The 26,096-nt window shown below is 38.5% G+C and overlaps 1 protein-coding gene across 3 annotated transcripts in view; it reads left to right on the top strand.

The window, feature by feature from the left end:
* CTNNA3 (catenin alpha 3) overlaps window positions 1-26,096 on the top strand; it is a 1,725,986-nt gene that overhangs the window by 819,264 nt on the left and 880,626 nt on the right. The gene's annotated exons all lie outside the window — the stretch shown is intronic.

Here is a 26,096-nt window from a genome sequence, read left to right on the forward strand (position 1 = left end):
TATGACACCTACACAAGAAGATAGTTACATTCTTTTAGGGGATTTCATGTTCACTGTTCTCTTACACTGAAGACAGAGTTTGAAGTTTTTCAGAATATGATTAGAAATGATGAATGTGTGATCAAAATACCTTTCAAATTCTTTTCTAAATATTTGTGTAAAAGTTTGACTTCCTTGGAACTAGACATTCCATAGTGAGAGTTGCTATTATTAGAACCATTAGACCCATTTTTCATGAACTTAGACTGACTTCTGAAGAAATACCTAACCTAGCATTTATTTCAAGTTCTCTCGATCCTTTCAGTGTTTCCTAATATGTATGTTTAACCTTAATGTGTAACAACAAAGTAAAGTATATTTGTTACTTTGATGATAAATTAGATGGCTAACATCTCGGAATGCACAACCAATGAAATAAAAGCTGGAAGAGAAAGACTGATTCCACAGGGATAGGTAGCTTATTATAACTTTTCCTGTCATATCTTAAATATAGACTGAAGACATGGTGGTCCTTCTACCCACACGTCCATGGAGGAGAGATGGCAGGGGAAAGGGGTGGGTTTTAATGCAAACCTTAGGTTTGAGAAGGGCTTGGGGTGTGGTCAGAGATTGCTTCCAGAATTGAAGCGGGTGGACCATGAAAATGGCTCTTTTCCTTCCCCTGCTTCTTCCCCTTGTGCTCTGAATTTCACACCTTCACTCCCTCACAAAGACTTTACTCCTTCAATTGTGGCATATTCTCTACATCACTGTTCTTTCTCTCCCTATTGAACCATTTCCATAAATATGCCAATATTCTTCAAAACCTCACATCTTAAAAATGAAAATAGCCCAAAGCCTTCCCTTGGATTTTCCTTTAACTATGACCCCTGTTCTCCTCTATATAATAAACTTTTTAATGTATCTGCATCAACTCCAATTCTGTATACACCATTCACTCTTTGAACTACTTTCAGTCTGTCTCTTCTCCACTGCACCATTGAAATGGTTCTTTTTCTTAAAGATCTCCATGTTACCAAATCCAATAGCCACTACTTTGCTTTCATTTTACCCCATCTTTTAGCAGTGTCTGATATAGTTGCCTGCTTTCTCCACTTTGAATCACCCTCCTCTCTTGCCCATCTAGACATCATGCATATTTTTTAAAAACTTATTCACAGTCTCCTCCTCTTTGTTATTCTTTTCTACTAACCTTTACATCTTTGAATGCCTCAGACCCTCCCCTCTCCTCTCCTCTCATCCTCTTCCCCCTCCCCTCCCCTCCCCTCTTTCCCTTCCCCTCCCCTCTTCCCCCTCCCCTCCTCACCCTTCCCTTCCCTTCCCTCTCCTCTCCTCTCCTCTCCTCTTCTCCCTACACATTCTCTTACACTTTTCTAAATAGGTGATATCATTCAGTTCCACTGGCTTAAAGCCACCTACAGGTTAATGACTCTCCTGCCTAACCTTCAGCCCTAAGCTTCAGATTCATTCATCTCTACCTAGATGTCTCAAGGCTATTTCAAACCTAATAAGTCCAAGATGGAAATTTTGGTCTCCAAATCACCAGTCAGAACTGTGGTATCTCCAGTCTTTCTCATCTATGTAAATGGTACCATCATGTGCTCAATTTGCACAAGCCCCAAACACAAGAGCCATCCTAGATTTCTTCCCCTCATTCACTCATCCCCATGTCTTATTCACCATAAAGTCTGATAGTTCTACCTCTAAAATTCATCTTAAATTTCCCTATTTCTTATTCTTACTTGTACCTGCTACCCCCTCCCCCATACATACATTCCACTTAGGAACTACAATAACCCTTTTTTTTAATAATAGATTTTTTTTTTTTTGAGAAGTTTTAGTTTCACAGCAAAATTGAGTGGAAGGTACAGAGATTTTCTATATATTTCCTGCCTCCACACGTGCATAGCCTCCCCCATTATCAAATCCCTGACATGAGTGTTACCTTTGCTATAATCTATAAATCTACACTGACATACAATTTTCACCCAGAGTCCATAATTTATATTAGGATTTTCTCTGGGTGTTGTACATTCTGTGGGTTTGGACAATTGTATGACATGTGTCCTCCATTATAGCATGATACAGAGTAGTTACATGGCCCTAAAAATCCTCTGTGTTTTGCCTATTGATCCCTCCTTCTCCTCTATCTCCTAGCATCTGGTGATCCTTTTTACTCTCTCCATAATTTTGTCTTTTCCGGAATGTCATATAGTTGGAATCGTATAGTATACAGCCTTTTCAGATTGGCTTCTTTTACTTAGTAATAATGCATTTAAGGTTCCTCCGTGTCTGTTCATGGCCTGTTAGCTCATTTCTTTTTATTGCTCAGTAATATTTCATTGGATGGATAGACCACATTTTATTCATTTACCTATTGGAGGACATCCTGGTTGCTTCCAAGTTTGGGCAATTATGAATAAAGTGGCTACAAAGTCTACATGCAGGTTTTTGTGTGGAGATAATTTTTTAACTCATTTGGGTAAGTTACATGGTTGCTGGATTGTATGGAAAGAGTGTAGGGAATAAAATACCTGGAAACATAATATTGAATAATTAATGGATAATTAAAAATTGAAACTATGTTTAATTCTGTAAGAAACTGCCAAACTGTTTTACAAAGTGGCTGTACTAATTTACATTCCCTCCATCAGTGAATGAGCATTCCTTTTGCTCCACATCCTTACCAGCATTTGGTGTTGTCAGTGTTCTGGATTTTGGCTATCCTAATAGGTATGTAGTGATATCTTGTTGTTTTAATTTGTATTTCCCTAATGACATATGGTGTGGAGCATCTTTTCCACAGTAACCTTTTAACAAAGTTATTTCCCTCCTTGAAACTCAAGACTGACTCCCTAGTGCTTTTAAAAAACACTGTCCCATGGCCTGGATGGCCTGCATGATACAGTACATGTATAGCTGACTCATCATGTATTGGGTATACAGTGATGCTATAACAAATTACCACAAACTACACAAACTTAAAAAGCACTGCTTAAAACACAGATTTATTATTTTAGGGTTCTGTAGGTCAGAAGTTCAACCTGGCTCCCTCTGGGATAAGATCCAGTGTGTCCCCGGGGCTGTGCTCCTTTAAAGATTCAAGGGAAGGAACTATCTTCTTTTTCTTTAAGGTGTTGGCACAATTCAGTTCCACACAGTTGAGGACTGGTGTCTATTTCCATGATGGTTCCCAACCTGGGGCCACCCTTAGCCTCTAGAGGCCTCTCTCTAGTCCTTGAACATGGGCCCTTACATCTGAGAACCTGCAATAGGGCATCTTATCCTTTTCAGGCTGCTACCTCTCTGATCTTCCTTACGTAGTCACATTTCTCTTTGTCTGCAGCCTGAGAGGTTCTCTGCTTTTAAGGACTTGAGCGATCAAATTGAGTCCACCTACATAATCCAGGGTAATTTCCCCTGTCTCAAGATCTGTACCCTTAATGGTATCCACAAAATCCCTTTTGCCATGGGTTCACAGGTTCCAGAGAACATAAGAATCTTTGAAGTGCCATCAAATCTGCCTACCATACATCTCATATTACCTTGATCACCACCCTCCAGCAAATCATGAAACTACATATGCTTTTCTTCTCTAATACTAGACCTTTTGTTTTAGCACAAGGTGTCAATGGGCTACTGATTTTGAAACAGAATCATGTAAAGAAAGAGAGTATTACTACTGAGAGAGGATGAGAGCAACAATCATTTTACAGACAGAAGTTTGTTTTAAATTCTATTTTTCTGAGTCCTAAAGATTTCTTTCCCATCTGAAGTTAAGCTATTAAGTGTCAATCTTGATCTGTTTGCATGGAGAGTGAGCAAATATATATTGCATAACTGTTAACTAGCAAACCAGCAGAGCATATAGAATAGAGCCAGTGGTGTGACAGCTCTCCTGTTCTGGTGAAACTCCACAGATATCCATCACCTGGTGTTTGAAGATGCAATACAGCCCTTAGAAATGTTGTTGCTGAAGCAAGTGACAAAGGATTAATCTCCAATATATACAAGCAGCTCATGCAGCTCTATATCAAAAAACCAAATAACCCAATCCAAACATGGGCAGAAGACCTAAATAGACATTTCTCCAAAGAAGATATACAGATCGCCAACAAACATATGAAAGGATGCTCAACATCACTCATCATTAGAGAAATACAAATCAAAACTACAATGAGGTATCACCTCACCCCAGTCAGAATGGCCATCATAAAAAATCTACAAACAATAAATGCTTGAGAGGGTGTGGAGAAAAGGGAACACTCTTGCACTGTTGGTGGGAATGTAAATTGATACAGCCACTATGGAGAACAGTATGGAGGTTCCTTAAAAAACTACAAATAGAACTACCATATGACCCAGCAATCCCACTACTGAGGATATACCCTGAGAAAACCAGAATTCAAAAAGAGTCATGTACCACAATGTTCATTGCAGCTCTATTTACAATAGCCAGGACATGGAAGCAACCTAAGTGTCCATCAACAGATGAATGGATAAAGAAGATATGGCACATATATACAATGGAATATAACTCAGCCATAAAAAGAAACAAAATTGAGTTATTTGTAGTGAGGTGGATGGATCTAGAACCTGTCAAACAGAGTGAAGTAAGTCAGAAAGAGAAAAATGAATACCATATGCTAACACATATATATGGAATCTAAAAAGAAAAAAAAAAAAGGTTCTGAAGTACCTAGGGGCAGGACAGGAATAAAGACGTAGACACAGAGAATGGACTTGAGGACACGGGGAGGGAGAAGGGTAAGCTGGGACAAAGTGAGCACTGACATATATACACTACCAAATGTAAAATAGATAGCTAGTGGGGAGCAGCTGCATAGCACAGGGAGAACAGCTCTGTGCTTTGTGACCACCTAGAGGGGTGGGATAGGGAAGGTGGGAGGGAGACGCAAGATATGGGGATATAAGTATACGTATAGCTGATTCACTTTGTTATACAGCAGAAACCAACACAACAATGTAAAGCAATTATACTCCAATAAAGATGTTAAAAAAAAATAAAAGGTGTGGAAAAAAAAAGAAATGTCATTGCTATTTGCAACTCAACATTAGTTTGAGACTGGTGAATCAATCAATCAAAGTCTCTCTTTTAAAACAGTACAATTTTTTTTAAGACAAACAGATTTGTCTCAGGATTTCAAGTTTGATGGACTGAAGAAGAAAAGCTTTTCCTTGTTTATATTCTGAGAAAAGGAAGCCTTGCATTTCATTCCATTGCTTCTCATTGGCTAAGGAAAATGTTGTATCTCAGGATATGGCCTGACATAATAACAATGGAATTGGCCGTCTGAAATGGGATAAGACCAGAAATTAAGGAAATGGGGTGCAGGTGTGGAAAGGGATGAGCTGTTAGGATAATCCTAGCCTTTCTGGAAAAATCTAGCTACTGACAGCTTGTGCTTGTTAAGGCTGTTGATTAGGTGAGGATGTTGGCAGAAGAAAAATGAATTGGCTGGTCCTAAGAGCAGAATTCAATGTATTGCTAGAGAATCCATGAGCAGACAATGATGAGGAACAGATGAGGAACAGAAATCTATAGTCAACTGGAAGTGGGGATGTAAGCAAAGTGAGGCAGTACCTTGCTTCTGAGATTCTAAAATACAGAATTCAAGTATCATGAGTGTGATCAAGGTGGAGACTGGGCCTGGGAACAGGGTGAAGATACCTGACTGTGAAACCAAACAACCATTAGATGATTTGATGCTCAGTCTCCAGTCATTGGGCTGGAGCTTCTTCAGTCCATCCTTTCTGAGGCCATACAAGGGTTAATCGTAGTGAGATTACTAAGCTTATAAGTGGAGGCCAAGGACCCCAGCCGCAGGAAAATGAAAAAACTATTCCAGAACATTCTCCAAAACTCTTTTAAAAAAAAACTCATTTATATTCCCTTCTCTTCTCCAATCCTATTTTTAAATGCATTTCTGTTTCTTTTCTTTCTCTTCTTTCATTTATGGCAAAAAGATTTAGAGAGTATGAGGGTATGGGGGCAGTAAGAAACATAAAAAAGGGAGCCTTCTCTTTGTTTTCAACCTTTGGGAAGTACCGCTATAGACATTTCTATACATTTTTGGAAGAAGATGTGTTACAAATGATCATCATGTGAAGAAAGTCCTTTTTTTTTTTTTTTTTTTTTTTTTTTTTTGCGGTATGCGGGCCTCTCACTGTTGTGGCCTCTCCCGTTGCGGAGCACAGGCTCCGGACGCGCAGGCCTAGCGGCCATGGCTCACGGGCTCAGTTGCTCCGCGGCATGTGGGATCTTCCCGGACCAGGGCACGAACCCGTGTCTCCCGCATCGGCAGGCGGATTCTCAACCACTGCGCCACCAGGGAAGCCCCAGAGATTTTCTTTTTTTTTTTTTTTTTTTTTTTTGCGGTATGAAGAAAGTCCTATTATCCAGTTGGGCAAACAGAGATTGGATTATTAGTCACTGGTGTGATCAATTCATTTTCTTAAGGAAACACAAGTTGTCTGCCCTTTATAGCATCAACTACGATGTTAGAGGTGCATTACAAAGAATCTCTCCAAATTTTTTTTCCGTTTCTATTATCCTTTATTCAGCAAGAGTTTTATTTTTTTCATCTTCCTTGTGATTTTAAAATTTGTACTGAATGCACAGGAGGACTAAAATACAACCTTTTCTTGGCGTAGAGACTTGCCACCCAGCTGGCATTATTATTATAAGGACAGTTACCTGGGGAGGTGATTTGCTGACAAAGAAAAAAATCAGTATATCCTGTTATCTCCCCAGTGTTTCCCAAACAGACTTGTTAGAACACAGTATATGGAATTCAGAGGGGGCTTTTGTCTAGAATCTGGACATTCTGCAGCTGAAAGCCTGAACAAGGAAAATTGAAAAGCCAAAACTCAAACATCTGTATCTCTTTGTAGTAGATACAGTTGTTTATTAAGACATAAATAACATTTTGCCTTAAGTTAAAAAGGTAAAGGGCTGTTACATGTACTTCTTCACTCAGGTCGATGCAGTCACATTGACAACATCATAGTCTCATGATCTGCCTTACTGAACTATGTAAAATAGCAAGAGGACTTTAAAAGTCCTGCTGTTTCAACCTTTAAATATCATAATCCAAAGAGGACTATTTCTAAATCCACACCTATTTCATAAAAACAAACTTTGCTGCAAACGATTTTGACTTTCCTGCCTATATTTCCACACATTGAGGGACACATTTTGATTCTCTGTGATACAGTAGTCATATCTTGCCAGTAAGTAAATTACTTGACTTTGGATGGCACATTATTGCTCCAGGTGCTTGGGTGCCTTTTACTATGTCATATGGAGTGCTGTCAAAATCTGTAATAACCTGGGAAAATGAATTCACCCTTAAACAAGCATTTCTTTCTTTCCTTCAAAAAGAAGTTATTATAAATAGTTTAGGACCCTCCTTGCCCTTTCTTGACTCTAACCCCTTCCCATGTCCTCATGCAGTTACCCAGTGCTCCGCCCACCCCTGCCCCGTGTCTCTTGGTGCTCAGGATTCTTCACTCTTGTGCATCTTTGAGCCCCATAATCTGGATATTTATTATCTGCATCCCTCAGTTTTTCTTCCATTTGTTATCTTTTGTTATATAACAGATAACTGTAAAACTTAGTGGCTTAAAAGAATACACATTTTTTATTTCACAGTTTCTGTGGGTCAGAAATTTGGGAGTTGTTTAGCAGGGTGTTTCTGGCTCAGTATCTCTCACGAGGTTGCAGTCAAGCTCTTGAGAGGGGCTGTAGTCATGTGTAGGCTTGACTGGGGCTGAAAACTCTGCTTGCAAGATGGTTCACCCACATGGCTATTGGCGGATGCCTTTTGGTAGGACCGCTGCCTTTTCCCAGAGTTAATGATGCCCTTTATCACTGAGTCTTGGAAGTCATACAGTGTTACTTCCTCCCTATTCCAGTCATTGGAACCAAGTCACTAAGTCACACTCAAGGGAAGGAAAATTAAACTTCATCTTCTGAAGGGAGGAATATCAAAAAATTGGTGGACGTATTTTAAAACCATCACATCCCCCACACACCCTTGCTTTCAATTCACCTGTCTCATGTCTTTTGACTTTAGTTGATGATGAAAACTCCCAACTAAACTGGTGATTGAGAGTGTGTTAAAATATTTAGCTTCTTTGGGCCACATAATATAAAAATTAAAAATGAGCATACAGCCAGTTCATATCATGTCTCTGCCATTTACTAATTATATGCTTTGGGAAAGTTACTTAACCTTTGTAAACCTCACTTTCATCAACTGTTAGATGGGTGTTTTGATATCTACCTTGCAGAATGTAATTCAGAGTCAGAGTCATGTATGTAAAACAACTAGGACAGAGTTTTACATGTAACAGGTTCACAATCATTGGTAGCTATAATAACAACACTGATTATTATTTGGGAAGTTTTGGTGACCTTGGAATAACTCAGATTTCTAAATAGTGGAAATAATTGTGGCAACATTTATTATCAGAGCTCTCCTCAGTCCAAAGTTTCACCTCCATCCCCCATTCAGCCAGTCCCTCAGTGATCCTGTCCAGAGACTTTAGTGTATCTTAGTGAAAATGTCAGCCAGTCTAGCGTCGTTGCTCTGAGCCTCTGCTCTACTGCCTATGAGCTATGTGACCTTAGGGAAACTTTTCAATCTTTTTAAATTGTCTTTCCACAGATATAAATTTAGGGATACTTATTTCTCTCTTGCAGCACAGTGAATGAGCTGTAGTAGAAACAACAGTGCCTCACAAACTGATACCTCATTCTTTTGTTTAAATCAGTGCTTCTCAAACATGGCTGTACATTGGAATCCCCAGAAGCACTTAAAAAAATCCTGATGCCTAGTTCCATCCCAGAGATTCTAATTTAATTGGTCTGAATGCCAAGTGTTACCTACACATCTGGGTATTTTTTTTTTTTAAGTTCCCCAGGGAGTTCTAATATGTTAAGAACTACTGGTTTAGATTGATAATTTGATCTCTTACAACAGTCATTAGACCAAAGGATCTAAATCAATTAGAGCAAAGGTAAAATAGTCTAAAAACACTTACTTAAATCTTACCATCCATGCTTTCAATCTTTCATTTTTTTCCCCTTTGATAAACTCCTTTATTTTTCTCAATTACACATTTAACCCATTTGTTCTGTAGTTCCTAATTTTATTATTTTTGCTTTGCCTGAACCCCAAGCCCTTTGTACTAAGGTCATATAGCATACATTTTAAAAATAATAAGAAAGGAATAAGCAAATATAAGTTCACGGTATTGCATTTAGATAGATCATTCTTCTAGCAGGAGAGATGACACGATGTTGCTCGGGTGGAAGCACGTAGGCATCCTGCATGCTCCGTAAGAACCATCGATGCGCAGAGCCATTGGCACACCAGCCTGTGTATTGGCAATGGTGCACATAACAGACGGGACTGAGTGTAGGCAGTGAAGTGTTCAAGCTCTGTCTCTGAATGGACTAATGGTTTTGATGGCAGAATTTCAAGGCCAAAGCACTGGGATGCCAGTCTCTGTGCTGTATTGAATGTCTGCAATGAAAGCTATGGGACCACTCCCTTTCTGCTCTAACTCAAACTTAATTAATTTTGAATTAAAACGAATAGTTTCCACGACCACAGGAGGTACATTTTGGGTTTGGCTGATTAGGATTAGTGTAATGATGTCTCCACCCCTTGACTATTCCCCACAAAAGACCCCTAAGAAGCCAATTTAAAATGCCATCCAAAGCGGCATGTTGCTGCTAAATATTTTGATATGTATAGGGTATTTTCATATCCGTGTCCTATGTAGAGAATCTGTAGGTGTCCTCTTGGAAAATGCCAGTGACCTAATGTAGCATAGAATCAGCATGGGCATCTGGCACTCGACAAAAACGCTGAGAAGGTCATTTGTCAGGGCTTTCAGAACTATTTCAGACCAGGTCTTGGTCTAAATTAAAGATAAAGTCCAGGATGTAGTTTTCAGATGGAAGTTTTAAATCATACCTTGTCTGGTTATTGTTATCATAATTAGCTCTATTGGTTACAGCTCAGTCCTAATACATCCAAGATCATGGATTTAGTTTCCATGTGGGTTATTTAGCTTTACTCTATTGCATTATCGCAGATTGTTCTTTTAAACCTGCTAGGGGCCTTGCAGGTGCCTTCTGTCTGGCAAAAAAGGGTACCATTGACTCTTGAACAACACAGGTTTGAACTGCAAGTGTCTACTCATATGCGGATTTTTTTCAGCAATAAATACTACCTTACTACACTAACTGTGGTAGATTAAATCTGCAGATGCAGAACATCAGATATGGAGGAACTGTGTATAGCGAGGGCTGACTATAAACTGTACGAGGATTTTCGATTCTAATGGAGAGTCAGTGCCCCTAGCCCCCCACATTGTTCAAAGGTCAACTGCATATAGACTTTGTATGCCATACACTCTGTATTGCCTGCATTGGAAGACCATGTAACTCAGATTACTTGGCTGATGTGTGGACACCAGCACATGATCTTGAGTAATGATGGAAATGAGTTAGTATAAACTCCCTTTTATGTTGTTTTCATCACCTATACTTCCGTCTAGAGACTCCAAGAGTAAAAATATCCATGGGTATAAGAATTTGGTAATTATAATTATTGAGAAAACCTGCCAGTAAGTCAACCGGAATGCTGCCTGACAATGTATGACATGGTTGGCATAGAGTTGTGAGCTGAGTGGCAGGATGAAACACTACTTGCTTAATTCAACACCCTCCCTCTCCCCGCACACCCCACCCCCGTACTGAAATACGCCGAAGAGTGTCTTGCAGCCTTCTCTTTCTATTCTACTGCCATTCTACTATCATGTAGTCAGAAGACAGAAAGAAATTTCCTGACAATGGTAAGCCTATGATTTCAGGGCTACATGTGGTTCTTCAGAGTTTCTAGTTTAGCTTTTTAGGAAAACTGCTATTATGCTGCTATTGCTGTTATTAAAAGGCATTCTATGTTTTGTCAATTAATATAATATTATGATATTTTAAAAGGACGTAGTTAATCTAATTAAATGGAGAATTGTCATTGCTTTCATCGAACAGCACGTATTCTTTTTTTAATTTTTAAAATTAAAAAAAAATTTCAGTGAAGTGCAGTTGACTTACAATGTTGTGTTAGTTTCTGGTGTACAGCAAAGTGATTCAGTTATATATATATTCTTTATCATATACTTTTCCATTATGGTTTATTACAGGATATTGGGTATACTTCACTGTACTATACAGTTGGGCCTTGTTGTTTATCTATTGTATATATAGCAGTTTCTATCTGCTAATCCCAAGCTCCTAATTTATCCCTGGAAAAGCACGTATTCTTTCAATGTAATGTGTTAGTGCCATCATGTAAGCCTCTGGAAAATTCTGGCTTCTATCTGTTTCTAGGTTTGAGTCCAAGGCCAGAGTCCTCTAAGTACCTGAGCACAACTACTGGTTCTGGCACAGTCGTCTTTGTACTAGTAAGAAGAGATTAGGCTGTGTTTGAGTAACAAATTCTAAAACATCAATAGCTTAATATATATGTCTAGTTTGCACTCGTACAATGTCTGCATAGTGGCCTCCACGGCATCTCCCTTCAAGCAGTGACTTGTGGATATGCTCTGTTACCATCCTGTGGCTCTGCCATCTCAACATGCAGCTTCTGGTTCCCTGCAGCAGGGAAAAGAGAGAGACTTGCCGAGCTTGTACCTATTTCTGCCTAGATCTCGTAGTCCTCAGTGAAATGGGGAATGTGTGTCCAGGAGGAGGAGGATGGAAGAGGACCTGGTAAGCACAGAGAATTATCATTGCCATGCTGTCACTGCATTCTCTTCATTTTCCTTCTTTGGACTTCACCTCATTTTCAGTTGCTTGCAGTTGTCTCTAGATGGGTCTTACTGGCTTTATTCTCTGGCATCTTCAGTACATTCTAAACATCGCTGCCAGACTACTCTTATAACACTGCTTTTATCATGTCATTTCTCTGCTGCAACAGCTAGAACGCTCCATCTCTCACCGTGAATTACAAACACAGCTTAAATTCCTCAGTGTGTGTCAGTTTGCCTCCGGGCTATTTTTCCAAAGTTCTCACTGTGCATCTCTAACACGAACACTTGAATTCTCAACTCCAGCCATATTCATGATCTCCTAAGCACACATTGCCCAGGTCTACCTCTGCATGATGACTTTGACTGTGCCCTCCATTTCTACTCCTAGAGTTCCCTGTCCAGGAACCCAAGAGCATTGTTCTCTCTCTGCTGTACTCCAGTTCCATCTTTGATTTGTGTCACTCAGCTGGTATGTGCATTGCTAATTGGTATCATTACTTAATTCTTCCTGGGCATTTGTCTTACCTCTTGTATTCAGTCATTAGTAAGACAGGAGCCATGTCTATTACTGCATACCCCAAAGATCTCAGGAAAATGCTAAAAACATAACAATGTATGGTAAGATTTGTTGAGAAAATGGACGCCTGGGTGATGGACTAGGGAGCTCTAATTTGCTTTATGTGACCCATATGCTCTGGTTTCATGGAGCAGTGTATTACCATTATGATGGGATTTATTTTCTTATTTCTAGTGCGTGCTGACAGTGTGAAGTCCATGGCTTAAGAGTCTTAAGATGAGTATTGTGATTCCTAATGATAATATCTTTGCTTGGTTTTACACAAAGTTTTAAAGTCTCTTCATTAATGACACAGCGAAGTTGATGATTCATGGTAGTGAATGTTTGGTACTGGATTCTACTTCAAATCAATATACTGTTACCATGATTTGGAAGTGACTACTAGTTCAGAGTGCAAGGCTTTGGAGCCAGACAGCTTTGGGTTCAAATTATAGAACCTGCAACATACGGCTGTGCACTTTTGGGACTCGGCTTCTCTGAGCCGTTTTACAATTTCTGTGAAATGGTTATAATATCTATTATAATATTATAGTATCTATAATATCTGTTTCATAGAACGGTTGAGATGATGATATAAAGTCTCCTAGACACTTAGCACAGTGTCTTACAGATAGTTATTGCTCAAAAATAGCTAATTCTACCGTTATTTACCCTGTATAAGAAAATATATCACTTTGAGTCTAAAGAGCAACACTGTTTCTGATATTTATCTTCCTGGGGTTTCTTTGCAAAACAGAGGCAGATGGAGGAGTAGATTTATAGAGAGGGAACCATCCAGAAGAATTTTGGCAGCAGGTGCCCCACCAAAGCTCACATGGTGGGGTCACTCCACAGATAAGAAAGCGCCTACTCTTTATGGTCTGTTAGGCTGCTGGTACTGTTCCCTGCAGGGACTCCAGGGCTGGCTGGGTATGAGAGATTTGGTTAGTTGTGGGAGGAGGCTGTGATGTAACAATGTTGACCACAGTTGCTCCGAGAATCAGGTAAAACCCTAATGGCAATTGACAGACAGAAGACCACTCCATTGAGAACACTGAAATAAATAGTAAGAAAAAGTAATAAAAAGAAACCACTTTGGTCCATGCCCAGTCTTGTTTTGTGATGCTTCCAAGCAGAGCAGCTGAATGAGAATTTAATTTGTTGTGAATACTGGCAGTGTGCAGGGAAAATGGACTTTACAAATGTTTTGAATTACTGGGAAGCTTGTGAAATTGCCTGCACCATGCTGTTTCATACATTGTTATGTGTGTGATACCTTGTTTCAGTAGTGGGGGTTTGAGGCTGCAGTGAGTAGGATTTGAAGCTCCACTGTGTTCTTTAGAACTTCACAGATTCATCTGAGTTTTAAGAGACAAAAGACTTCAGCAAGTACACCAAGCAAAATGTGGCAGATTGGATTGATATCAGATCTGAAATGCATGTTCACAGTAAGGGGAGCATGAAAGGAGGGGACAGTGGAGTGGTGAGTGGCAGTGCTTTCTCCATCTAGTTTATCCAAGTTCTGTTTTCCTTTCCTGTCCTTTAAAAGCCTAGTGCCCAGTGAGAACTGCCAGGGATTTCTTAAGCTACATTTTCTCTACCCACTATAAAAACTAGTAATTTCTGTAGTGGGAAAGTTATTCAAAAACCCTACTACCTTAGCAGCTTTAACTATTTAGGGTTTTAAGTGTAAAATTTCTAAGCTTTAAATGTTACAAATCCATACATATCTGAATTATAAGCAAACTTTAATCTCTGGGTTAGATTTGGATGCAAAAATAGCATAAATTTTCTTGGATTTTTGGTAGGATCCAAAATTACCTACCTAAGATTGGAACTTTCTATTTTTCCAGATCAAGGCAAGAATATAATATATAGAATAAAAAGAAGTGATTGTAAACTGAGTTCAAAGAGTCAGTAATTGAGAATGATCATGAGGCTTGAAATAGGAAAGCCAGATTAATTTTCTTAAAAAGATTTCTTTGGGCTTCTCTGGTGGCGCAGTGGTTGAGAGTCCGCCTGTGGATGCAGGGGACATGGGTTCGTGCCCCAGTCCGGGAAGATCCCACGTGCCGTGGAGCAGCTGGGCCTGTGAGCCATGGCCACTGAGCCTCCGCGTCTGGAGCCTGTACTCCGCAACGGGAGAGGCCACAGCAGTGAGAGGCCCACGTACAGAAAAAAAAAAAAAAAAAAAAGAAAGAAAAAGAAAAGAAGATTTCCTCATTGCTTTTCTAGGAGCAATGTAAGTGGCCCTCTCACAGATAAACGGTGAGAGAATCTTGCTAGATTTCTATCTTCCTACCATCTACTATTGTCCCTATTATCTTCTAACTAGTGCTGACTCGAGTACAAGCACGGATGGGTGATAGATAGTTCATGAGATGGTAATAAAAGGCAGCGGGCACCGGGGAGAGAGGTGCTGTGGCTAGGTTCAGAGCTGGAGCTAACCCCTAGCCCTGTCCACTTCAAGTCCACTTTCAAAAAGCATAATTCAAGTGAAAAAGTGTCGCTGTGTAAAAGAACAGTTTCAAGAGAGGCTCTGTAGCTTCCCCTTCCATGTCCCCCTCCATCCTGCTCTAACTCTAGACATTCTGGAGTCCACATTACCTTTGGGTCTTGGTCAGTCTACTGGTTAAGACCCACTGAAAATAAGCCAGAAGACAGTGCCTAGAGTCCTAATGTGAAAAGGTCCAGGCAGGGGTCAAGATGGGGTCAGAGGCAGGGTGTCTTATCAAAACAAGCCGGCTAGCTGGGAATTAGGGTCAAAAGGAGAGAGAGGTAAGTAATCTGGTGATGCAGAGGCAAAAGAAAAAAAAAAATCAGCCCGCCTAGTCCAGTACTCAGTCCTGAGCATCTTCAGAGGAAAGGCAGAGAGCAATCATGCCCTTTGGATTATGTGTCTCAGGGCTTCCCAGAACCTCACACTAGTCTTTAAAAGAACAAAACAAAAAAAACCTGTTCCTGGAGAAAGCACAGGCTTATGCAGGGAACCTAATAAGAACAGATCTCCAAGATCTGTTCTACAAGAGTAATCTTGTAGATTACTCTTTTCCTCCTTATCTGTGCCTGGGGATTTTTCTTCCTTCTCTCTTCCTTTTCTCCTTTCTCTTCCAGCTCTCCTGCTTCCTTGCGCTTATTTGTATTTTTTTCTCACCTAACAGCAACCATGACTCTGCTAAAGTTAATCATTGCTAGGACTGAATGTAGGATTGCTCTATTTTTAAAAAAATTTGTAACAGGTCCCAGATTCCAATCATGGCTGCAGGTGGGTTGAAAAATAATACTTTTCTAAAATTTGCCTTGAATGAGTATAAATATGTATGAGAATATATCCAACATTATATTCTTTTTTTTTTTTTTTTTTGTGGTATGCGGGCCTCACTGTTGTGGCCTCTCCCATTGCGGAGCACAGGCTCCGGACGCGCAGGCTCAGCGGCCATGGCTCACGGGCCCAGCCGCTCCGCAGCATGTGGGATCCTCCCAGACCGGGGCACGAACCCGTGTCCCCTGCATCGGCAGGCAGATTCTCAATCACTGCGCCACCAGGGAAGCCCTCCAACATTATATTCTTGATCAAGGTTATGGTAATGCATTGTTGGAAGAACTAGCTTAAATAAGGATTGCATATCATGTGGGCAGGAGCATTTTATTAAAAAAAATTTGTTTAGCATGTTTATTGGAGCATAATTGCTTTACATTGTTATGTTAGTTTCTGCTGTATAACAAAGTGAATCAGCTATACATATACATCTATCCCCATATCCCCACCCTCTTGCATCTACCTCCCACCCTCCCTATCCCACCCCTCTAGGTGGTCACAAAGCACCCAGCTGATCTCCCTGTGCTACGTGGCTGCTTCCCACTAGCTATCTATTTTACATCTGGTAATGTGTATATGTCCATGCAACTCTCTCACTTCTTCCCAACTTGCCGCCCTTCCCCCTTGGCAGGAGCATTTTATTTTATTTTATTTTATTTTATTAATTAATTTATTTTTATTTTTTTTTTGCGGTATGCGGGCCTCTCACTGTTGTGGCCTCTCGCATTGCGGAGCACAGGCACCGGACGCGCAGGCTCAGCGGCCATGGCTCACGGGCCCAGCTGCTCCGCGGCATGTGGGATTTTCCTGGACCGGGGCACAAACCCGTGTCTCCTGCCTCGGCAGGCGGATTCTCAACCACTGCGCCACCAGGGAAGCCCGGCAGGAGCATTTTAAAATGAAATAGTGACTCTTAGAAATAACTAGTGACTCTTGGGACTGCTGGTGCGGTCCAGTGGTTAAGACGCTGTGCTTCCAATGCAGTGCTCCTGGGTTCAATCCCTGGTCAGGGAACTAAGATCTCACATGGTACGCAGCAAGGTTAAAAAATTAAAAAAAAAAAAAAAAAAAAAAAAAAAAGATAAATTAAGAAAAACAAAGAAAGAACTAGTGACTCTTAGAAAACACTTGGTTATCCAAAGGCTTTGAAAACTAAACTAAAAACAAAGGTAATATCCACATGTTCCTTATCTCAATTTATTTTCTTAGAAGATTTAGTGATTGGACTAGCATTGGTTGTTTTTCTGTTTAATCTAATACATGCTTAGTTTTCTACTTTACTAGTTTAAGTTTGTTGTGTTTTTTTGTTGTTTTCCAACAAGTTTTCAGAGTGGATTTCTTAGGCGTACACACTGCAGCCACTCTGTGGTCCATCTTGTCATGATCCAGATCTTTCCCTGAAGACATGACAGTAATGAAATTAGGAAAACTGTATATATTCCGTCTTCAAGAAGATGGATATTACTACATATTCTGTTTAGTAACACCACTCCCTTAAGAAATTGAAGGCGTGATCTCAATTTATCTTACACAAGACTCAGGCCTGCCTGATATAACCTTTGGGAATTTAACACATCAGCCACCGATCCACACACCACAAATCTGCAGCCACATGGATGGCATTGAAAAATAGCTAAGAGTTTATACTGTACATAAAACTCTGAATGTGCTTTATTCTTTAAGGACTCTTTTGATCCATAGGGTGTCTTAGCAATGATGGTCTCTAAGCCAGTGGTTGATTGCTTGTTTTTATTACACTTTCTCCGCAATAATTTTATTAGTCCTATGGTTGTGCCTCAGGCACTGAAATAGGGAACTAATGACAATATCTCAACATTCTTGGGTCAAATGACATTTTTATTCTTCTGCTCTGTGAGATGAGATTAACAGATTGTCTAGTTTTATTATTGTAAAGCTTTCTATTATGTTGTCATATTAGTGAATAACTACCTTCCATATAGTCCAACAATTAAATTGGATATTGGATATATAGAGAGATACAATCAACAAGAGGCTTAAAATGAGGCATTTTGGTAGTCTCAAACACATTTGTAATGCTATTTAAATACTATTAGGTGATTTGCAGCTGGCTGTTTGACATTTTCCCTTACTGTGTTTCCTGCTATTTACTTTCTTTTTAAAGAAATCAGTGATTCAAAGTGAACATGACAAAATGGACAGTGATTATGCACTGAGTGTGATGAAAAGCCAGATACGGGATCTGGGTATATTCTTCAGGTACAGTCCTTTGGGACAGTTATGTAATCATTACATTCACACATGTCCCCTCCTAACTTTCGTTTCTCAACTTGCTCCTCTCCTACTTTTCTCCACATGAAACGTCTCCCATTTCCTTCTTCTCATCCCTGGACTTTGCATAATTTGTTTCCTCTGCTTGGAATATCCTTTCCTGTCTTCATTGCTTTATAAACTCCTGTTCCTTTATGGCTTAGTATCACAACGTCCAGAAAGCCATTGGTGACTGCTCCGATTCTGTCCAATCTGCCTGTGTTGGGCTCTCATTGCACACTGCACTTGTTCTTCATTGCACTGTGGTGATTGCTGTTTCATATCTATTTATGTGATCCTTTGGTTAATGACTTTCTCCTTACTGGATTATAAGCTGAGTAAAGATATGAGTAGTTTCTTCTTCTCTAGCACAGTGCCTGGCAGAGTATTGCATATTTGTTGAATGAATATATAAATGAAAGAATGAATGAACAAATGAACACAGAAGGTAAAGAAGTTTATAATATTGTTATTTTTTATTTGTTTTTAAGAGATAGTACCTTGTCAGTCTAGTACCTATACTCGTTCAAGTGTCTCTTTTGGTAACAAAGCAAATAATATATATTGGTATATACCAGGAAACATGTGGTTCAAAGATGAAACGTGAAATTTAGTAGAAAGATTCTTTAAATTCTAAACAAAGAAATAGAAACAAAGTTACATTTATATGTGCATGTGAGTGCAAATTCATATACACGTGTTTATTTGTACTGTACACATAAAATAAGAAGCAGTAGTAAGTACCTACTATGTGTTATTTCTCGGAGGCAGGTAATCTACTGAATATTAAAGATAAAAACACCTGGTGTTTAAAAAATAGTTCCTGCAATAGGTACTTTCACCCAGTTTATCATATTTCTTTCCTATGACAGTTCTACTTTTACAAAATGTCTCAGAGAGATTCAATAACTTTCCCAATGTGGCAGATCTTGTAAGTGGCCCAGTTGGAAATTGTTCCTTTTGACAGTCTTAGGAATATACCTTGCAGTCCTCCAATTATGAGAAGTATAATTGACCAGGGTGCTTAGTTAACTAGGATTTCCAGCTTCTCTGCTCTGAAATCTACTGCTGTGTTTATATCCAGGCCACATTCTTCAAGGGCTGCTCCTAGCCAATGACTGAGCCCAGCAAAGAGTCTAAGGTAGACCTGTTCTGGGACACATGGATCTCTTCATTGGCTGACTTTGGCTCCAGGATTCCCCAACGGCCTTATTAAACCTTCTTTAGACTGTACAGTCTAGGAAGCTTCCACCCAAACTTCCCTTCCTGCCTTCGCATCAGATGTGATGTCTGGAAAGTCTCCCAGCCTTCCTCTCCTGATCAAAATTCTTCCATGTTTAACTGTGTCTTGACATCTGCTTCTTGAAGGGTCTAGAGTAATCATCCTTCCATTAAGAAGCCCTTGAGAAAGGAAAGAGAGAACATATGCACAGACTATTGGAAGAGGACAGTGAGGGTACAGCCAAGGCAAAGGCTATATTTTCCGGTGCGGGGAGGGCTTCAAGACAAAGTTAGAATTTTGAATTTTCCTTTAAGAATTGGCACCTGCCTAGCTGGGTGGGAAAGACAAAAGGAAGCAGTTTGGGACAAGAAAGAGACATTGCAAAACCTGTATTTGGGAAATGGGGAGTCAGACCCTTTGACTAGAGCATATGTGAGTGTGAAGGGGAAAAGATGGATAGAAAAAGAGGAAAAGTGAAGCTCTATTGTATAAACTCAGGAGATGATGTATAGTAGGGATTAAGAACATGAGCTACAGAATCAGAAAGATCTTAATTTGAGTTCTGGCATTTACAACAATAGCTGTATGAAAATAGGAAAGCTTTAACCTCTGTTATCTTGTTTTCTCATACATAAATGTGGTTAATAACATCTACATCATGGATTAAATGAAATAATGTATGCTAGAGCAAAAATGAAAAAGAAACTCCTTCCTCAAATGAGGAAAAAAATCATGAAGATTAGGATTCGGGAGTTTAGTGGGCATTTATTTCTAGGATAGATATACATTTTAAAGGTATATAAGAGAAATTTTTTAAAATCACTTTATATTTTCATTGTCCTTCAAAACTAATTTGACTGCTTGTGTTTCAATGGAAAATATAGTGTCAGAATTTGTACCTTTCACAGCACTAGAACAGAGTACAACAGTTGTGTGTAAAATTTATTGATTTGAATATTTTTGTGAAATACTTGCATCAATTTATCATGTAAAATGATGTGAGTCATGAAATAAAAGAAAATTAATTTTCCTAAACTCTCATATTTATCATCATTTCAGAATCCCTAATAAATGCCAGTTATGGGTGATGTGTTCTTTCTGACATTTATCATTCTGTAATTTGTCAATATGAAGTTTCCAAAATAGTACATGCACTTCAGTGGCAAGCTATTCACTTAATTTTGTGGGTTTGTCCTTTTTATTTCCAAATTTTGACAGAAATTTTTTGTCATTTTTGATTTTATTGATATTGCTTATTTTATCAGTATAATTATTCATTGGAGTGATTCATGATTGTGTATCTTGCATTCATAAAGAACAGTTCCCAGTTGAATTGAGTACCATGACTACTGATACTAATCAACAAGATTGATAACAGGGGAGATTGTCAAAAAGAAAGCAAGTTGGATTTTTTTTTTTTCCTGATTGTAGAATTTTGACTTCTTGTGCTTGATGTAATGGACTTTAGCTCGTTAATACTCTACTCAGGGGGTAAGGGTATGGCATTGTCTTATATTTGTGAACCACCCCATACAATTAAATTAATATTGGGAGCATATTACCCTTAGATTTCCAAAGTATTTCTGTCTATTTATCGCAACAGAGCACCTTGTTTACTTTTTCTTTTATTAGGCCACAGTGGCCTGAAAGTGTTAATGCAGCCACTATTTAGCTAACTTATTTCTAAAAGTAGTGTTGATATATATTTTTAAATAAATATGTATAGTTATATTCTTATAAAATCATATTTTAAGTTTATATATTTTTCTTTTTAGAAGTTTAAATCTCTCTTACAGCAATTTCTAAAGTTTCAACAGTTTTATTTTTGAAATAAAAAAACTAAAAGGCCGGACAGTGGTGTCAGTATAAGAGTCCTTAGCTAGTCATCAAATACCTCTTTAGTTATTATCTAATTTTTTTCTTGCTCTCCATGTGCAAATAAATATAATCAAACTATTAAGCATAGATGGTAACGTAGAAAAACATGATCATGATTCTCCCTAGAAAGACCCAGATTTTGAAACAAAAGCTCTTTAAGAGCAAATGTGTTCTTACATTGGTGAGCATTCATGTTCCCCAAACCTCAGGAGACCCTGCATGTTCTACAAGTATCTTAAGCTAACTGAAACAACAGGAAGAAAACCCTCGTCACCTTTTTCTTTACACATTTGTGAATCATGTGCCTCAAGCCAGGAATGGGAACTCTGTTTGACTCTCCTTACTTATCCTAAATTTGGAAAAAAAAAAGTTGTTCTTTGTACTTTTTTCTTCCTACCTTGCTAGATTTGTGATATATACTATGTACTGATTAATTTAATAAATGCTATAGATAAAGTTATTACATTAGAAATGAATATCTCAGACTTTTAAAGTCTCTTTTTCTTTTATAATATTTTGTCTAATTGTGTAATTCTATGTTGGTTTATTTTAAGATATAAAATTAAGAAGTAATTACATAATATATTTTGGAATAATTAAGAGTAATGAAAAGAATTCATGACAAAACTTCAAATTACTGCATTTGAAAAATACTATACTTTCATCATTTAAACCGATACGATAATGATTTATCTTAAGTTTACATCTTATAAATGGCTATGCTAAAAGACCATTTCAAAGCCAAATGTCCAAATAGCTTTCTAGAGAGTCACATGGAAGGTTTGTCTTTCTATGCCTTCATTTGCCTCTTGAGAAGCACAGAGCCCTGTCCGATATATTAAATAGCAAGTTGGGAGACAGAGTCCTAGTTTTCTATTTCTATTGTATAATATATTTAACTGGCACTTCCAGAGGAATACAGATATTATAGGCTTGCCAGAGTGTTGTTTGGAAATTTCTGTAGTGAACATTTGTATATCTTTCTTCTACTAAGGGAGATGAGTTTGTTTTCCCCTGAAGTCGGAGGAAGATGCAATGCTTTGAGTTTTCTATATATTTTAGACTTTTTAAAACACATAACATCAAAGTTTGGTAGTTGTTTCAAACTCCATATGAACTTTTGTCAGAAAAACTTAATGTTGAATAAATTACTTTTGTAAAGCAGAATGATAGTTTAAATCAGTTAGAGAATACAAATTATCTATTGATGGTTTCTTAATGTTGGTAAGACTTTCTTCAGTAAAGGAGGATCAGCTTTGCTGGATACTTCCTGCTTTGGCTTTGTGTTTTCTACCAATGAGTTTTACAAACGTACTTTGGCTGCCTAAACAAAGCAACAAACAAAACCAAATAAATAAAACCAGCAAAGGAAAGCAAAACAAACAAACAAAACCCTGTTTGTAAAGCATATTTTGAAATAGTCTTATTAATATGTGAGGAGTCAGTTAACAGCTTCTGTCTTCAGTTCATGATGCATCAAATGTGTGATCTGGTTTTCCTTGCACTTTTTACGAATTAGGTTTTTAGTTCAGTACACACACATTAAGGCATTGGTAAGGGTGTTCCAAACAGAAACACTTATGACCTAGTTGTTGAATATAGGTAGAGACACTGAGGGACAAAGGGACCTACAAAGAAAAGCATAAACAAGTGTGCAGCAAAGGAAAAAAAATGAACCGTAGTACACAGTTACAATAATGGCTTCTGCTATACTTGCTGCCTCTGGAGTGGGAGTTTGGCATCAATGTGTGGCATAACAGTAGGAACAATCAATGAAGAGAAGAAAGATGCTAAAATTAGATTGATTATAATGAGGACTGAAATCTCTTCAATTTTCCATTGAAGAATATGAAATTGGTTCACAGCTCTTGGGGCGATACTGAATTTGACTGAATATTTACTAAACAGGAAAAGTTTGAGCTCAAGTGAATATGTTGACAATATACTTTGCCTTTGTTTTCCTCATAGGACAAAGGAAATTGAATTATATTAGATTGTGTAGGGTAATGTATGCTATTGTAAAATGCCAGGTTTTTCAGTAAATTTAACATTACAATAAAATATTGTCCATTAATAGCAGTAGCAAAACATCCGTTGATAGGTTTTACTGCATTATTGCATTTTTGCATATCTGAAGTGGAGAACAAGATAGTAACGACTAGCATCAGACGTAGTTTGTGGCTAATTTCCTAATTTACATGATGTATTTCTAACAAACTAGATTGTCAGTTTATAGGAGGCACTAAATGTTCATATAATGACGTTTTAAAAAAATTCTCAGCTGATACTTGGCCTAGTTGCCTGGCCAAACTGGGTGGCACTCTGGGATACTGCTGTGGGAAATCCTAGTCAAAGTTTTAAATACCTTTAACTGGAATTACTGGTAATATAAGTAAAAAAAAAAAAAAAAAAAAAAAATAACTAACATAACAACCTTTCTTTGAGGCCTCTGTGTGGTATTTGGCTCCTGCCACTTCGAAAGTTTCTAAAATGCCATGGATTATACTCAGCAATTAAACTTGGCAAAAGGATTAATGTCAATACTGAGAAAAGTTTGACTTTATTCAAGATGATGTATTTTAAACTATTGTCGACTTAAAAAAATGCACGACTTGAGAGTTGTGAGTTAAGTTTTATTTGAGGCAAAATGAGGACTGCAGCCCAGAAGACAGCATCTCAGAGAGCTCTGAGGAACTGCTCCGGTGAGGTAGGGGGGAAGGTTAGTATATATGTGATTGTGGTGAAGGAAGAGTACATACAATCAAGCACATTATTTTTTTGCAGAAGGTTTCGGCTAGTCACAAGGAGCAGTCGTCACCACGAAGGATTTTAGTGTTTTTCTACATATGAGGAGACACAGGAATTGGGCTTTTTTTTTTTTTTTTTTTTTTTTTTTTTGTGGTACGGGGGGCCTCTCACTGTTGTGGCCTCTCCCATTGCGGAGCGCAGGCTCCGGACGCGCAGGCTCAGCGGCCATGGCTCACGGGCCCAGCCGCTCCGCGGCACGTGGGATCTTCCCGGACCGGGGCACGAACCCGCGTCCCCTGCATCGGCAGGCGGACTCTCAACCACTGCACCACCAGGGAAGCCCAGGAATTGGGCTTTTAAAATCGGCTCCTGAAAATATCTGACAGTCTGAAGACCTGTTCTGCCAGTTTTTCCCAGAGCACAGAGGGCCTCATTTCTGCTCTCCACCCTGAGCTCCTTTCAGGGAGTGTTGAATATCAGCAGCTGCAGCAGCACATGAATTAATCCTTGCAGAGGTAGTTGGCAAGTGCCAATTTGTTGTTGACACTACCATACCTCTGTCCCTGTAGCACTGTTTCTCTAATCTGCCTTCAGAATCAATGTAAGTGCTTTTGTTCATATCCAAAAATCATCCCCAGTCTAACTCCAATTTATCTCCTCTACTGCTTACCTCCTTTGCTGGTCTTCTGATGGTTCTTTTAAATTAAACTATATCTGGTGTCATCACAGCTCGTTAGCTTATGCAGTGCCTCTTGCCTTCTCATCTCTGCTCCAATATTTGAGGATACCACAAAGAAAATAAAGACAGGCAGTCCATAAGTATATAGTGTTTCATTGGCCTACACAGCATTTAATTTTTTCAGTTGAGTTCATTGACACCATTTAAAACGTCAGGATTTGTTACATGTCAAATTGGAATTCCAGATTCTCTTGAAAAACATGGGCAACACTGAATCTACCTTCCTACTCAGCCATATTCAGCTGACCTTTATAGTCATTTGAGTTTGCAACTTCTGAATCTATATTTTGTCCCTTAATCAAGGTCCAAAATGTTTCATCTCCTCCAGGAAGTTTTCTTGTTTTTCCAAGCATTTTTAAAACTCCTATGTGCTCATCATATCCATCTTGTATTTAGCTTTTTAATGCCTCAAAGCATTATATGTATTTTATGTACTATTTTGTTTCTCTGATGCTCAGAGTAAGCTCTTTAAGGGTAGGGACTATGTCTGGCTATTTGCCTGAGTGCATAGAACCTAGGATAGTGCAGTTTGCCTGGTGATTGCCTCTGAATAAAATTTTTTTTAAATAATTATATCATTATCATAAATACTTAGTATCTTCAATGTGTTGAGCAGACTCTATCCTTAAGGAGTGTATTTGTTAAGTATTTAAAAACCTTCAAACTTAAAACAGCAAAATATTTGACATTATGCAATTCTTCCTGCTGAGTTAAAAGACATTTTGGTAGCACCTTGGCTCTGTCTCTATCAGTGAGAGATTGGTATTTGGCAGAAATGTGGAGAGAATGAGAATTGGAGCTATTCTTTTGAAATGTAAATCCACATTTCCACACCAAAAAATATTGACTTCATAAGATGTAGCAGATGCATATTGCATGTTCAGAGTATTTTATTTTGTTCATTGATACTTGCTATGTGTTCCCACTAATGACATGAGTCTTGAACTTAATCATGGGATCTATTTTATATTTTGATCTTGACCAAAATATTAGCTACCTACCTTATGGAAGATAGAGGAGTCAAAGTGCTCTGAGTTTCCCCTGCCCTGTACCTTAATCCTCTGAAGCCAAAGCTATATCCCTTACAAGGAACATATGTAATGTGAGAGTCAATGGAATCTTAGTTTATTCCTCCTCTGTTTACTCTCTATAATGCCCTGAGTAATGCCTTATTTATCATTTGAAAATACTAGGGCAAAATGTTGTTAAGTACTTCAAACTTGTCATTGATTTGACATTAATTATTAACTTTTTGTAAATTTCTAAATAGAAGCAAAATAAAAGCAGATCTACCCGGTGGAGCCTCCAGAGGAGAAACCCAGAAGGGTTTGCTTAATATCCAAGTGCTAATACACATATGGTTTTAAATAGGGTTCTTTCAAAAAGAAAACGTTGAGGATGCCGCTAATAAAAATATACAATGTGGTGTTAATATTCCACCTATAAGCTATTCTTTAGTTTTTATTTCACTAGGGTTTGAGTTAGGATAATATTG

Source organism: Kogia breviceps, chromosome 2 (genome assembly GCF_026419965.1).
Source record: "Kogia breviceps isolate mKogBre1 chromosome 2, mKogBre1 haplotype 1, whole genome shotgun sequence".
NCBI classification, from domain to species: Eukaryota; Metazoa; Chordata; class Mammalia; order Artiodactyla; family Physeteridae; genus Kogia; species Kogia breviceps.